The sequence below is a fragment of the Urocampus carinirostris genome, chromosome 7 (genome assembly GCF_059441175.1).
Source record: "Urocampus carinirostris isolate Australia breed hairy pipefish chromosome 7, RoL_Ucar_1.0, whole genome shotgun sequence".
Lineage (NCBI taxonomy): Eukaryota > Metazoa > Chordata > Actinopteri > Syngnathiformes > Syngnathidae > Urocampus > Urocampus carinirostris.
Window position 1 is genome coordinate 28,346,434 of NC_142355.1, and position 17,012 is coordinate 28,363,445.

Below are 17,012 nucleotides of genomic sequence, written 5' to 3' on the forward strand. Positions count from 1 at the left end.
CGTTTGATATCTTAGTCATCCCCCCAATCTAAAAATCTCACATCCGAACACATCTGTGTCAAGCCTCGTTCATAATAAAACACAAATTCCTGGAAAAAAAGCATTGTAATGAGAAAATGCAAGTGATGTAAGATTATTTTTTATTAACAGCAATGGAGCCATTTGAATGAATAGCTTACAGACAAACTACCCCCCACATACACGGTGTTAAAAGGACTTAACACAATCAATGTCACTACTTAAAGAACGCCATTTTTGCATTTAACTTTCTATATTAGAGAAAAAATGATTTGATTTGTGTCACCCACCCATTTCAAAGAAGTATCATGCTCCAAAATTAAGCTCCATTCCTGCGTTTCATCCGTTTGCAAGGTGTACTGTACGTGTCTTTCCAGTAGCTTTGACTTACATTGCATATGGATGGATACGACTTTAGGAGAAATTTACCGCTTTGAAGCAAAAAAGGGTGATCTATGTGAATTGTATAGATCCGAGTAAATGTTTTGAGGTGTTGGGGGTATTGTGTGATTTCCCAGAGTGAATGGGCATTTGAGGTGGTGGCTTTGAATTCAAATCAGTGTAGTTCGCGCGGGCAGGAGTACTGTATTTATTCGTGTGCAATGTGCATTAGATTGTATCTCCTTATCACAGAATCATTATTCATGGTGCCAGAGACGGATGTGAAAGAATGGTGAGAACAGAAGGTCGTCCTGATAGAAGTAAATGCAAAAAAGCATAAGACGGGGAATAACTCTGGTGTATCTGATGATGCATCGGAATTTGAAGGACACGAAATAAATACGTTATTAATTTTACGTTGGTATTGTGTTTATAGTTGTCAATAAATTATTTGAATAATGGCAGCTTTTACTTAGCAGCGTTTTCCACTTTCACTGCTTAATTTGTCACGGTTGCCATGCGGCTCGTCGACAGATTGGCTTCCCCTCTATTTAAGCTCAGTGCTCTCCCTCAACCTTTGTCAGTCCGTCAACGAACCTCTGCCCCGCAAGACGTGGGTTTTGACTCGGTCCTGTTTCGCGTTGGTATTCCCTGTCCGGTATTGTTCCCGCTTATTTTTGTCCTGTTTGATATCGGTTTTAAGTTTCGTTCCCGTCGATTTTTGTCCTGCTTATTATTCTCTCCAGTTTTCATTCCCGTCTAGTTTGTCCTGTTTATCTATTCTCGACCCCAGCTGTCCGATATCAACTTAATTGGTATCGATCTCGTTGGCCTCTAGCTTCCTATCATTTCATGCCAGACTGCTGCCTGACATGCATGACTCCCCATTTCCTGTAAAATAAAAGGCTTGTGGCAAGTAAAGTCACGCATTTGGGTCCTGATCCTGTTCTGGTTCATGACATAATTAGAGCTAGGAAAAAGTGAAACCAAGTTTTATCCTGATTAATAATGAAGAATTAGGGGTAGGCGTTATATACAAATAAATACAGTATTTCCTCTTCACCCTTTTCTTGTTTTCAAGCCCTAACCAATTATCATACCTGTATATCGCTGGATACACTTGTGGCATTTTTGCAGTAGGGGGGAAGGAAATTAAAACAGAAACCTTTGCAATCGGAATACTTGCAGTGTGTTCTTATATGTACATTGCCAAAAGCATAGACTTACACTATATTTGGATGGCTACAACTCTGGCAACCACTATAGGACAATGCAACTGGTATTTTCGCGGTACCATACTTTTCTGTTCTCACTCCAAAAGTGTACTCCATTGTTTACAAGGTGTGCGGTACAGGCTTTCCAGAAACATACACTTACAGTACAAATCGATGGATTCAAATGTTGCATCCACTATATAGGGACTCAAGCATACTTTGCCTTGGGGGTAGAAAATGAAATGGAAATGTCCCATAGAAGTCAACGAATACACACGAGGCTTTTTTAAGTGAATAAACTGCAGTTTGTGTGTATTATTGGTCTCTGTAATACCAGTCCCACAGTGCTTTGCGGGATCAAAATTCCCCAATTCATGAATCTGTATACATGCACAAGTAATCAGAGAAAGAAATGACTAACTCAACACCCGCAATCGAAATACTTGCAGTCGGCCTAAGACCTATATTAGAGTTCTGTGCGTGTTTACGTGGTTTCACATATTCTTTATACAGGCAATAGTCCGTTTACTATTTAGATTTACCTGCATTTAAACGTACCCAATGATCCTTTAGTCCCTGTTTTGCATCAAGATTGGTTGTAAAATACGATAAAACACTTTAACACCTTAATGTGAGTCCAGGGTTTAATTAAAATGCACCGTGCAGTACCAAAAGTTATGAACATAAATATGGAGTAAATGCCACGACACTTGGATTAACACTAAGATTTTTCACTGCCTCAAATGGTCGTAAAAGTCGATTCGTTTCGGGAGCGTTTTTTTTTTTACCTTACAGTATTACACTCCCCACTCTCTATAATTAACTGCATTTGCTACCCTCTCGAGTGTGGGGAAACTAGACATATCAGTTATCTTAATTAGCTACAGGTTTCTCATTTAGTTTGTAGTTTTCCTTAAATTGATTTATTTTATTCCGTGTATCTTTACCCTATGTTTTTCCTACCTATTTCAGAAATACGAAATGTACTCAGTGATCTTATCTAACATGCTGTTCAATTATTATCATTGAAATGAATTCTGTCCACATTTTGGGGGGGATATTTCACCACTGTAACATACTTTCCACAGGCATGAAAATCTCTGTTTTAGTAAAAGAAATCTGGGGTGAACAATGTTACCTATGTGAATTGTGTAGCTCCAATGAGAAAATGTTTGAAAGGGAGGAGGGGGATTTGGGAGATTTCACAAATAATGAACTGAGAGTTTGTGCACGCAGGTATGTAGTTGCCTGTTTTGTCCGTGCACTTGTCATGTTAAAAGCGAGGATTACCATCCGTGGAGGATAATGAACCAGATGAATTTGAACTAAATTTAGCTAATCAGGGTGGGGAATGGTCAACTGCAGCCCATACGTCATGAAAACCTAGAAGGACTCTAGTTGCTAAGATCAATCAATGCAGTTCATGGAAAATCCTTACATCGAGAACTACAACACCAACACACTTGATTAACTTTCAGTTTCAGTTCAACTTTTACATTCTTCGCACGCAGATCTACGTGATGACGTTTCAATAGCAACCAAAGTATGTTGTAGTGAGTTGACGCGAAGTTACCCATATTGACCTAGTAAGACTGGAACATTTTGGCTGAATCAGGTGCACTTTTGGCAATTCCAATTTTAGTTTTACTTTTTCTTCTTTTGATTTCGTTTCATTTTTCCTTCATAAAAAAGAAACTTCTCTCTCTTTGACAAGGGAACAAATAAATGGGATTTGGACTTATATTTGCTGTATTACCCTTGTCAAAAGCATTTATTTATCATTTTTGAAAGTTTTTGCATCACTTTACAATCTAAAAAACGGCTGAAGCTCTGGTGGCCATTTGACAAGCATTCATTGGCATAATAACAACATTGCTATAGAATGACTGTTGCAATTCTACAGTCAACAGAGTTTAATGAAATGAAAATACAGTATAAACCACATGTACAATTTTAATTCAGGCTACTTAATGGAATGCAAAATATCAAGAAAGTCTGTGGAAATTTTATAAAACCCTATAATTTTTCACACTGGAGGCAGTCGAAGTGCCAGATACTCTAAAGCTGCCTTACTTACGAACAAGATTTGAATTTGTTTGTAAGTTGCTTCAGTGCTATATTTTGTATGTTAAAGGTTTATATAAGTACAGTGGAACCTCGGTTCTCGACCATAATCCGTTCCAGAACCCTTTTCGAACACCGATTTGTTCAATCACCGAAATCATTTTTCCCATTAAAAATAATGTTTTAATAATCGTTTTAATCCATTCCAACACCCTGTATGTTTACCTGAATGTTCAACGTAATCATAAAGCTAACCCAGGCTAATCGTACGTTCGCGTTATCGTAATCTTCCGTATGAAAAATTACGCTAACACGAACGTGTAAAAATAAAAAATAAAAGATAAAGAAAAGAAATATGAATGGGATTTCTTACCTTTGTGGTGGTCAGCAGAAGCCATGCTGTTTTCCCTAGCAAGATCGGAAACTCGCACACCTCTTTCATATTTAGCTATTATGTCTTTCTTAAAGGCAATAGTTCTACGAACAACTTTTCTTTTTTGACCAGTCCTGCTTGCACCGACCTTCCTCGGAGGCATAATCAGGGGCTAAAACACTCCGTTCACAGATATTAAAAGCGAAAGCAAAAAGAAGCAAGTGCGCACGTGATAACAGTTGGTCACGAGGTGTGGGGGCGGTCTACACGATCTACACTCGTACGCCGCTCAGCATCGCACTCTATAGCGTACGCACTCACGCATTACCGGCGTTCGAACTCCGATTTTTTGACCGAACAGCGAAGCAAGAATTTCTTTAAATTTTTGGTCGAACTCCGATTTGTTCGAACTGAGAGGCGTTCGAAAACCGAGGTTCCACTGTATGTTTAAGGCTTGTATAAGTAACATGTATTGTTTTGTACCAAAAAAGAAAAAATTCATAAAATAATAACAAATGCATGGTACGGCGAAAATACCAGTTGCATCGTCCTATAGTAGTTGCCAGAGTTGTAGCCTTCCATTTATAGTGTAAGTCTTTGCTTTTGGCAAGGTACATACAAGCACACACTGCAAGTTTTCAGATTGCAAAGGTTTCTGTTTTAAAAATCATACATTTAATAAAATAATAATTTGGCCAAGCTAAATGTAACCTGCTTTTGACTTGAAGCTAGATTTAGCTAAGATAATAAACATAGCAATATTTTGTTGGGTTCTTCAATGTATCGGAACATATCTCCTCCACACCGTGCTCACCTTTTTAACCATTGACCCATTTTCATGCCTCTTTCTATGTCTACTACTTTGAAGTATATTCTCTCAATTGTTGCCCTTATTCAAGAAGTGTAAGTGAAAGGTTAGACAAATGTTAGCAATAATGGCTACGTTGCTTTTGCCACCCCTTTGCCACTTCCTCTTTGTCGGTTGTCTGCACCGGTGGAGGTCAGAAGGGTATCTATGAGTCATTCCACCCCAAACGACTCATTTAAAGCTGCCGATGCCCCTTACATATATTCCTTCAACCTACTGTGCACTCTTAAAAGAACATAAGGAGACTTGAGAATTTGTTTTTGAAAACAACAAATTATTTACTGTTGTATGAAAAGCACTTATCTCTAATTTTTTGGAAGCACATAAAAAGAATTCTGTATTCATATATAATACTTTACAGAAAAGCAATGATGTGTTTATTCTTACCAAGTTTACAAAAAAAAAAAACCTTTAAAAAACATGCAATAAATGGAGGGTGGACCCATATGCCGAAGAAAAGGAACCAAGGAAGGCATGCTTAGAGAAGGATGTGTTTTTAATAACAAAAGCCAGCAACAGAGTAACATTAATAAAGAATTGGTCTTGAAGCAACCAACAAAATGTCTTACAAAAACAAACCTGATGTGACCAAGAAATTAGCCATCACCAAGGTTTTCTGTCTGTGCCAGTCAATATAGGCAGCTGGACTAAAGAGGTGCAGGGGGGGGAGTGTGGACACTGATTAGGCAAAGCTCGATGCTTTCTAGCCACTTTCCCCAGGTTTGAGTCCTTTAGGACAGTGGTAAAAGCAAGAAAATGACTTTTTTTAAACACAGCAATAAATGCCAAACCAAACCCCAAATAAGGTGAAAAAGGATGATTTTATTTGAGCGGGTCTAAGAATTTCACATATTTGCACACGCAACAAAAAGAGCTGCAAGGATGATTTCACCCAGAAAATGGCGTCAGCCAGTACAATATTTTGTAGGTCCGCACACCACCTTCAACAACTGATTTGTAATCATTAATAAGGTGAGCTTTTGGCTGAGGTTGACAGGTATGCAATAACCTCAGGTAAACCATCAAAGAAGAACCGGCATCCTGTCATACCAACAATCACAAAAGCAACAGTATTGAAATTTAATGCCGTAATTTACCAAATTACCCATATGAGTATTACATTAAATTATATTTAAAACTCATATGGGTGATTTGGTCTGTTTACTCACCGATGCGATAACTTAGTAATAACGTACGGTATTGGCATGGGAACAACACAGGCCATTTTTAGTGTAATTAGAGCAGATTTTTTAGCATTAAACTCCTGTCTCGTTCACCATGTTTTGTGGTTAGGGCTTGTTTGCTGTGTCATTGCTTTTCATAACCAGTGCATTTATGACTCTATAGTTTAGAGGGACACACATTCATGAAACTAGCTTCTTGATTTTTGATGCATTTGAATTCAAAATGTATAACATTTCTTTCTGGCATTCCCCCGGATCCTCCTGGACTAGGGCACGGAAAACCTTTTTGACACGAAGAGCCATATCAGCCAAATATAGATATATAAATATATAGATATGATTTTGAAGAGAGCCCCACCATATAATTTAAGACCAAATTCAACAAAACCGCCAAAACCAGTCCCCAGAAAAAAGTTAATTCTTTGGCACATTTTATTTCACAGTGTGACATTTGATGATATGATAAAATATATGAAAGGATAGTAATGCCAGAGCATATAGCAATGTAAATATAAATATATATATAAAAATAAAGATAAAAGACAGACTACTGTCAAAGTCTTCCACGGACAGACTGAGAAGATCATTTCTTCCTCATGCCTTGAGGCTCTTCAACTCCAGCCGGGGGAGTAAAATCCCACATTAAACCCTACCCCCACATTTGCATATTACTCTATTTTTATTACAGTGTGTATTTTCCATAGCACTATTTAAATACTCTATAGCAAAACATTATATTGGGTATTTTTGTATTCTATATCTTTATTTTATTATTTTATGTTTAAACACAAGGATACTGCTGGAAGTGAGAATTTCCATACGGGGATGAATAAAGTATCTATATCTATCGAAATATTCCACTTAAGTTATTGCGGTAGGGAGACAAATTTTAATAGTGTTGAGGCTCATGTTTACGGTCATTTATGTCATAAATAATGGTAGCGAGGAAAGTCCTTTTCTAAAAATGTCAGAAAATACAAAAAGGAAGGACACTGACGTACTTAGAGAGAAGCGCAATGTGTTCATAGCTCCGCCCATCTGTACCTCTCACCCAATCAAATTGCTCTGGGTGCTTTGCTGGTGTTTATGGGTATGGGTGTTTACTGTTTGTTGTGTGGGTTTTCTCAACAGTGAACATATAATGTTTAATGAGCTTCCATATACATTATTTCTTGGCCAAAACGGGGTTTAATGGTTTGACACAGTGATTGTAATCATTGGTTGAGACTCTGCCCTAATACTGTATAATATATATATTATTATATTATATTATTTTGCATGGTTTATGGTCCTCGTTGCTCAGTTTACTCGTGGAACAATTCAAGAAAATAGGGAAGGTCTTTTATCTCAGCCAGATGCCCAAGCCAGATGTACTCGTGTAAACATTATCTTGCTTGCAAGCCATAGGTTCCCGACCCCTGGCCTGGACTCGCCACCCACCGCGGTCTCACTAAATTTATAGGAAACACTGAACAGTATTTGTTTTCAAATCGGAACCATAATTTTATGTTTCCTCTTTATCTGTGCTTGATTCGAATGGCCTAATCTATTTTTTAAACCATCAGGGTCATTGATGCTCCCTACCGCAATAACATTGTTCACAAGAGCCTCCAAGACAAATTTCTTAGCAATGAAACAAGAGTTTTTCTACCTCGCTCACTGATGAACAAACACTTTGGACGGCCTGTCGCTTCCGTTCAAGAAGCTTTCCTCGCAAGCCCGCTTTCTACCTAGTGCTCGTTTGAAGCCGTCGCCACATCTCCTCGATCAATAAATGGCAAAGATGATGAGATAACGTCCTGTGTCTCATCTCTCCGCGTCACAAACTCCTTTGCTTTCCTCAGGTGGGCATCTGTGCGTCGTTGCAACATCAATGGCGCTCATGAATTATGGAGGCGCGTCCCGCTTCCGTCTGTCACTCGGGAGTCCAATTAGCTTGACACGTCTCTCGTCATGGTGCTTGGGGGTTGGGGTGGGCGATACTTTGAACTATCAATCCGATCCAGGGAAATCTAGGGTGGTATTAATCGATATCCCTCCGATACCGTTACTTTTTGCTTGGAAATTATCATTGAAGAATTTACCCCTTTTTGAAATATAGGGTAGTATCAATCGATGTCCATCCGATACTGTTACTTTTTGCTTGGAAAATTATCATTGAAGAATTGATCCCCTTTTTGTCAGTTTATAATTGTAATAAACACAGCTCAAAGAGTTAAGGCACTAAGATGGTTTGGCTTTTATAAATTAATTACAATGAAAACGTCAGCAGCATAAAAAAAGAGAAATACTTTTATTGCTATGGCTTCAGAAAAACTGTCAATAAAAAAAACAAAAATGCAATTATAACCATGTCAACATGACAACTATAATACCTTGCCCATTATTTTGAAAAGAAAGTCAGAAAGTAAAGACAGTGTAAACCAGTGGTTCTAAACTAGTCTGACTTCAGGACCCACCATTCCACCCTAATGACAGACAACCTGTGACCCAAATCAAGAACAAAATTCAGTATCCAGTAAAAGGATTGTGCAGTCGCAGGGCACACAGGGACAGACAACGCACTTGCTCATTCACACCTAGGGCCAATCAACCTGCCATGCATGTTTTTGGAACGTGGGAGGAAACCGGAGGAAGCCCACGCAAGCACGAGGAGAACATGCAAACTCCACACAGGAAGGTTCGATCTCATGACCTCAGAACTGTGCCGCACACGCGCTAACCACTGCACGATCGTGCTGCCCGACAGCATTATGTTAGTTAAAATTGGAAGACAGTATATATCCCAAGTCAATAGTATCAATCCGATCCAAATCTTGCTCAGTATCGATAATATAGATATTTGGATGGATCCGCCCACTCTTAGCAGGGTGGAGGGGGGAGGGGCGTCCTGTTCTTATTGTACTGCTTATGCCATGTGCTATGTGTAAATAGCATTGTAACACATGATTTCAATCAAGCTGGCGGTCCTGTTTATTTCGACATCAAAGGCATTTGTTTTTGCGTTGCCTCTTCAATTAAGCTAAAGTAAGCTATTTAAAATGCAAGGAATATTTTTTTCTCTCTGGAGGTTTTCACGTATTTTTGTAAACATCAAAGACAATTTAGGAAACTCCAGCTAATCTTTCAGAAAACATTAATCACGTTTTAGTGTTTTATAAAGCTAGGCGATCTGACAATATAAAATTGTGACTGATTTGAAGTGTCCATTTTAGAAAAAACTTAATTCATTTAAAAAACAATATTGATTTAAATAGTAAGCAAAATAAATGTGCCCTGTGACTGGCTGGCAACTAGTTCAGGGTGTCCCCCTGCCTACTGCCAGAAGATAGCTGGGATGGGCTCCAGGACCCCCACGACATGAGCCTCACCTCGAGGGGGCTGAAACTATTGTCTGTCATCTTGCTGCTTTGGGTACCTGTTAAGTTTAAATTTAAATAGATGGCCTGAAAAGGGGTGTCTGCCACCTTAGGGCCCGGTCACACAACCGTTTGTGTCTGTATCGCGGGTAAAATTTTGCGCTTTTTTTTTTTTTTGCCCGTGGTTGCCCGCGATGGAAAATGCGCAAAATTGGCCAACCCGCTGTTCTTCGGTGGTATGCCCGCAAAACAGACGCCGGCGACTGTTCCGCTTCCTTATCGTGTCATTTCCGCGTCATTTCCGCGTGTGGACCACGGGTATAAAAGCTGCCGAGCCGGGCTGTAGAAATCATAACCGCTCAGGACACAGTCCCGTGAAGATCAAGATTTCAAGCTATGGCACCGAAGAAGCCAATATGTTATTATTGTAATAGTTTTTCATTTTTATTTTATTATCTTGTTATGAATTGAAAATAAATGTCAAGAAATAAAAATGGATTAAGACGAGGTCACTACGGTGACGGGGATCCATCTTCACCCCTTGACGTCTCGAACACAACTGCTCGGCAAATCGCGCTGTATATACGCGGAGAAAGGCGTTTGACCGTCCCACGCGTTACACACGCTAATTCACGCGATAAAACCGCGATACAGGCGCAGAACAATCGTGCTATGACCGTGCTCCACCCACGATTACCCGCTAAAATTTCGCGTCCTACCCGCGTGTAACCACGCCCTGGCCGCGGCCATAGCACGTCGTTCCGTGTCTGTACCGCGTCATTACCTCGTGTGTACTACGTGTGCCGCCCGCGGTTAACACGTGGTCTAAAGTTTTGAGCAGCGCAAAACTTTTTCGCGCGGCCAACCGCGTGTGAATTTCCGACCGCGTGTAAAGCACGGCTGTATCTCGTCTATATGGCGATCTCAAAGCGTCCAACAGCGTCTGCTTCACAGGCAGAAATTTCTGGCCGTGATTCAGCCTCGATATAGACGCAAACGGCTGTGTGACCGGGCCCATAGTGTACCTTACCAAGTCACATCACAGGAACTGCTGCCCCCACGAACATAGTGGTTAAGGGAACCGACCGACCAAGCAGACACTCAAAAAAAGGAGAGAAGTTATCAAGGGAGATGGATTTCAAACACTTTCAAAGGCCCTCCTGTAAGTCTTTTCTTTTTGAATCTTCAAGGTTACAAAAAGCAGATGAAGTCAAGTCTAGACAAGTCATGTTTATTTGTATTGCCCCTTAATCACAAAGAGTCCCAAAGGGCTGCACAGACTATTGCAAAGTACAGACTATTTTTACACCATCCCCTGATCTAAAACCTACATGAGGGCAAGGAAAAACTCAAAAACCTCAACATGAGGAAAATGAAGAAACCTTGAGAAGGGACCGCATGAGGTCATCCCCTTCCAGGATGACCAGGCTGCAATGGATGTTGCAATAAAAAATAACAGATATTGTCAACGTAAAACATAGGTTATTCATATGCTATAGAATAGAAGTGTGTCGAATCTCAGGGGGAAGAGTATTCCACAGCACCAGGGCCCGAATGGAACGCTCTTTAACCTGTGGATCTCTTCTTGGCTCTTGGGATCACGAGTAGACCAGCATTTTCAGAGCAAAGGCTACGGACCGGAACATAGGGGGAAAATAAATCTGAAAGATATGACGGAGCAAGTCCATGCATGATTTGGTATGATACCAACAGAACCTTAAAATCACATCTTAAGCTAATAGATGAACCCCTCGTGAAAAATCAAAGAACAGCAACATTATTGGCCGATGGCGACAATAATGTAATAGTCAAACCAATTAACAACAGTGTGCAATGATAGTAAAAATAAGGAACCAGCATCCTATGAAATCACTTTTGCAGATGTCCAATATTAAAAACATAAAACATCTAAAAATCGTTGGAAGGCTGGGCAAAAAATGAGAATAAAAATGGTGCAGTTTGGTCATTTTGATTTTCTGTAGCTTGTATTCTTCATTGTGCTTTTCTAGCACTCTCTTTGAGTGTATGAGATAATAAAGCGACACACTGTCCCTTTAAACACGATTGTGATCTCCAAAAATGTACATTGTTTTGCCATATTCATTACATATTTTTGCTAAGGCAACAGCTAGCTCAATTAGTAAATAGCATTGTTTCGGTGGTTAGCTTTGCTTTAGCCGCTACTATCAGAGTTTCGGCTGATCTTAGAAAAGTCTTAAAGGGCTTTGTATTTATTATTTTGAAAATAAAGCCTTGATTGGCATTGAAACATCTTAAAATGAGAATACATTGAGAAGATTTATATATTGTAATATTTTTTAACTGAAACGATTCAGTAGAAAAGTCCTCCCAATCCAGGCCGTTTTTTGGCCAAGGGTTTGCTCCCCTACATGAAACAGATGGTACTGGTTACCAGAAGCCTCCTGCTCTGACTCAGATATAGCCTTTTCATCATTTGGTCGCCGTTGTTTTTCGGTATAACGAATCATCCCACTCTTAAAAGATGAGCCGGACCTCAGGTCAGATCTAATAATTTGATAAATGATTAAAGAATACTTGTCAGAAACGTGCTAATTAGTCACTGATTTTTTTGTTTTTTTCAGGGCAAATTGGTATAAAATGAAGATCTAGATTTAGTTTTTGGATAATTATGATATGGGCAGCGCGGCAGGCAGAACAGTGGTTAAAGCGTGTGCAGCACAGTTTGAGGTCATGGGATCAAACCTTCCTGTGTTGAGTTTGCATGTTCTCCTCGTGCCTGTGGGGGTTTCCCCCGGGCACTCCGGTTTCCTCCCTCATTCCAATAACATGCACGTTAGGTTAATCTGATGGTCCAAACTGTCCCTAGGTGTGAATGAGCGAGCAAAATGTCTGTCTCTGTATGCTCTACGATTGGCTGGCAACAGTTGAGGGTGTCCCTGCCCTCCGCCCGAAGATAGCTGGGATAGGCTCCAGCACCTCCGCGACCCTACTGAGGATAAGCGGTGCAGATAATGGATGGATGGATAATTGTGATATTATATTCTTGATACTGCCCTGTGACTGGCTGGCAACCAGTTCAGGGTGTCCCCTGCCCACTGCCCGAAGATGGCTGGGATGGGCGCCAGCACCCCCGCGACCCTAATGAGGATAAGCGGTGCAGATAATGGATGGATGGATGGATGGATATTCTTGATACATTGCTGATCAATTCATGAAGCCTATCTTTTGTTTCATATCACATTAAAAACATGAGTTCACAATGATTGTAAAGAATAACTGTCTTTGTTAAATACAAATGTGAATTATTTGAAGAACCCTAGTCTTAAGAATCCCTGTTCTTTACGTTCTAGATCAGGGGTTAATAACATTTTTCACACTTTTTCCTACGTTCCTAGGGATACCTGTCTGATATGCATTCCCCCCGTAAAAAAACATGTAATTACTGTAGTGTTACTATGTTATTACATAGTGTTGTTAGAGAGTGTTAATAATGGAAGTAGTTAAAAAAAGCATCAGTCAACCACTAAAACAGCACGCAAGTTAGAAATCAAATTTTCTAGAAAATCATACTGACCAATCACTGGAAACTATTTTCAGTCAAGTCCACAGGCTACTTGTGTGCTTTTAGGGGGTGCCCAAGGGCACCACATTGGTGACTCCTGTTTACGACATTATCCTCCTCCTACACACCATATACAATTATTTTAAACCAGAAAAGTGACGAATAATGCACCGGCTTTACAAACAAAACACAATTACTGTAAGAACCTTGAATGAACCTTTGTGTAAACGTTTACACAAACATCGGAAAAATTAATTGAAAAAAAAAAAGGTTTATGATCAGTGGGCTTGCTGTGATTTAGAGCAATGCAAATAATTGTGACTTGACTCAACTAGAAATTAACTCTGAAGCCAAACCAAATGCAATGCGATATTGTATTTAAATTTAATTTACGACCCTTTCATTTAAATAAAAAAGGAGGCACAAATTGTTTCTGCCATTTAATACAATTAGCCGTGTTTTTATTATCATCTTCTCAGTTTGCTTTATGAGAAAAGTGATTGTGAAACCTCCCCCAGGGAGTGTTTACAGAAGGGTAACTCCTAAATGCCCGCCTACTTGGCTACACTCACCGCCGTTGTCTGATGAAGTGCCCGTGATGTGGCTCAGGTGATTCCTGAGAAGAAGTGGATGTGATATGCGGAGGGGGAAAAGTGGGGATCTGTCTGGTCAGCTGATGAGCACTGAGGAGTTCGAGATTTATGACCCCGGCCGAACAAAGCTGTGTCTGCTGGGGGCCCTCGACACATAAATCAGCCAGAAGTGGGTCACGTTGGGTCAGCGGCTGGCGGCAGATCTGCTCTAAACTTAATACTTGGGAGTTTTTTGTGCTCTTGATGCCTGACGCTACTCGTAGAAATTCTTCTGAAGACCTGTTAATTAATTAAATAGAAATGATGGATTGAATAGAGCAATTACTACTCGTTATTTTTCGCAGGGAGAAGGAAATATACATGACTGCCAATTCACGGAGAGCAAATGGTGAGTGACTTGGTATGGTCTAAACACCTAAATTCGAGACAAACGTTTGTGATTTTTGCCAGGTAAGTGAATGCCGATATTGAGAGAAGAATTCAATTCAGGGTGTCCCCTGCCCACTGCCTGAAGATAGCTGGGATTGGCTCCAGCAACCCAGCGACCCTACTGAGTATAAGCGGTGCAGATAATGGATGGATGTTTGTTTACATGCCGGCAATAGTCCAACTGGTATCAGAATTTACCTTTTTGAAGCAATCCAACTGAATCGTTTACATGGAATTTGAGTATATCCTGGTTTAGTGCAACCAAAAAGGAGTGCTACAAAGCACATGGAAGATGACAAATTACTGAGACTCGAACTGACCGAAACACGTTATTTTCTTAAAAATTTTTGTCGCAATGCATTTGAGTTTTTGGGTACGGTTCCTGATCCTTTTTGGGACGCTCGTGGACAAATTGCCAGAACAGTGACATCTCTGCAATGTTTCCCTTTGTTTTATAAAAGGAAAATATTTTATTTTATGAAGAAGTCCATGAAGTTCCAGTTTGTGTTTTCCAGTTTTATTGAAGTATTTGTATATTTTTGTTACATTTTGATTATTTATTTACTCTTATGTATTTCGGCCCAATGTGAGTTTGTTTTTCTGAAAGTAAATTATCATTTAACCCAGAGCTATTTTTAGTTGTTTTATGTCCAACAATCGCACAGTTCACACACAATATGTACATCATTATAAAATAAACCACCAAGGTGTTACTCAAAATAAAGACGTTTAATGATTAGTAGTTGTACTTAGACAAACAATATACCAAATACACATGACGCACAGGTCTAGTATGAATATTAACTTGTGTAGAACTAAGGACAAAAAGTGACTGCTGTAGTAATAACTAATAGTTCAAACAATGCAAAAAATCACAGGATGCAAATGTGGGTCTGACTTCCAGAGCCTGAAACATGGCTTTTGGGCAATTTATTCCATATTAACTGTGGACAATTCTGTGTACGGTGGACCTGGGAACACTGAAGACCCGTGACACCACACGGTAGGACAGACCGTGGGCCAGCCAGTACACGTATCAGGACCTCCAGCCATGGTCGTGGTCCCTCTTCAGCAGCTCCTGCCGGGCCCACATGGCTTTCTTGCTCAACCGGAAGTCCTGGATGAGTTCCGACTCCACATCGAACCATAAGCACAGGATGGGAACATTCCTGTCCAACCTGTCTACGCTTATGGGACGGCCACTCTGGAACACAATAGATAAGACAGCTTTTACTGTAATGAAAAAATATAGAAATTATCTTTTTTTTATATCCAATGTCAACTCTTTTGAATTAAATTCCTTATGAACAAAGGTGTTTGGGTCCTACAGGGAAGGTTTGGTGACGACATGTCAGCTTAAGGGTCAGGTGGACTGTTCTTGTGTTTGTTTATTTTTCATCGTGTCACACATTAAAGACCCATACTATACCTGTATGTCATAAAATGGCATAAAGATACAAAAAGTTGGTTGTCATTTATGTCTACACATGTTGGTTTAAGATCAGGTAATCGTGTCATTGTAATCCTGTGCAGTCCTTTGAGACATGTTTGTGATTAAGGGCTATATAAATAAATTTGACTTGACTTGACTACACAAACATAGGGTATTATGTGAACGTGAACCCTTACTGTATTTGACCAACTGCGTCATTTTTTTAATGAGTGGCCGTACCTTCTAAAGATGAATCATCGCTACATAGCGTCGAAGCCGTCTTCAGTTTAGCGCATTTCTCGTCCTTTAATTGGAGAAGGGGTTTTTAAGGGTTATTGATCTATCTTCGTTATTCATTATCCATTATCCGTTATCGGTCAGTTCATAATACGCTACAAAGCCTAGGAGCCGGGACACTTACTCTCAGCCAAAAGGCCAAGCTAAGGTCCTAGCCCTAAAGCCTTGCTGCGATCATTGCGAATGCACCGTTCCCGGAGGTACTGCAATACCGGGCCGATGCGTGGAGTGGACAGAGCAAGCTCGTATTCCATCTCCGAAATGCAAAAATCAATTGTAACCTCATAGGCTACGATACTGCCAAACAGAAAAGGTGATTAGCTGTCAGGCGATCGGTAATAACACAGCTGTAGCGGGCATTTTCAACTTTGCACCGACTCTCCAACTTCCAAACTACAGGTTGAGACTTGAGTTGTTTACATGTGACGTAGGCCAATACGTCACTGAGGTCTACAGCCAATTCGTAATACGGCCATCTACTGGACTGGGGTGGAACCTTGCAAGTGCCGCCCAATTTCTTAGGCGACAATGTTCACTTGCACTCCTCTCACTGAGGGGACTTCCCTATGGAGGCACCTCACTGGAGGGTTCTTAGGGCCAAGTGAGAGGAATGGGATTGGGCCTATGTCTCTAGGCTGGCCTAGGAACGCCTCTGGATCCCGTCGGATGAGCTGGACAAAGTGCCTGGGGATAGGGTGGTCTGGGACCCAACCCTGAATAAGCGAAATAAAATCGATGGATGGATGGAAGACAAAATAGATGTGTTTAAAAATCCGCAAAGGAGTGAACCAGCAATAACCCAAGTTTGAAGTAGCGAGTAGTCTCCGTACATGCAAGACCCAACCATTGCAATCGGAAAAGTCGTAGTCTAAGGACGAAGACCTTAATCGGATTTCTGGTATGTTTTTTATAGCTTTTAAATATTCTGAATACTGGCAGTATTTAGTTTCGTCCATTGAAACATACCCAGTGTATTTTCCTGTTGAAGGGTATCCCTTATTTAAAATAAAGAGATCAACTCTCGCAAAACACACAAACGTTGGCTGACGGATAGCCACCGTTGGCTAAATTCACACTCACATGGATATATTCCAAGACCCTATTTAATTTACCTAACACTATGTCCATTTTGGGGGCTAATTAAAAACATTTTCTTTTAGTTGATCTCACTGAAGTTTACATGACTTTTTTTGGACCAATCAAATACATGAAATAATCCGTCACTCTTTTGTTTGCCATTCTGGTTGGCACGGTTT

At 40.2% G+C, this 17,012-nt stretch overlaps 1 protein-coding gene and 1 pseudogene across 1 annotated transcript in view; one reads left to right on the forward strand and one right to left on the reverse strand.

Moving 5' to 3' along the window:
• mgat4c (mgat4 family member C) overlaps positions 1 to 17,012 on the forward strand; it is a 200,878-nt gene that overhangs the window by 21,368 nt on the left and 162,498 nt on the right. The window lies entirely within an intron of this gene.
• LOC148362872 (U2 spliceosomal RNA) lies at positions 15,935 to 16,089 on the reverse strand (annotated as a pseudogene).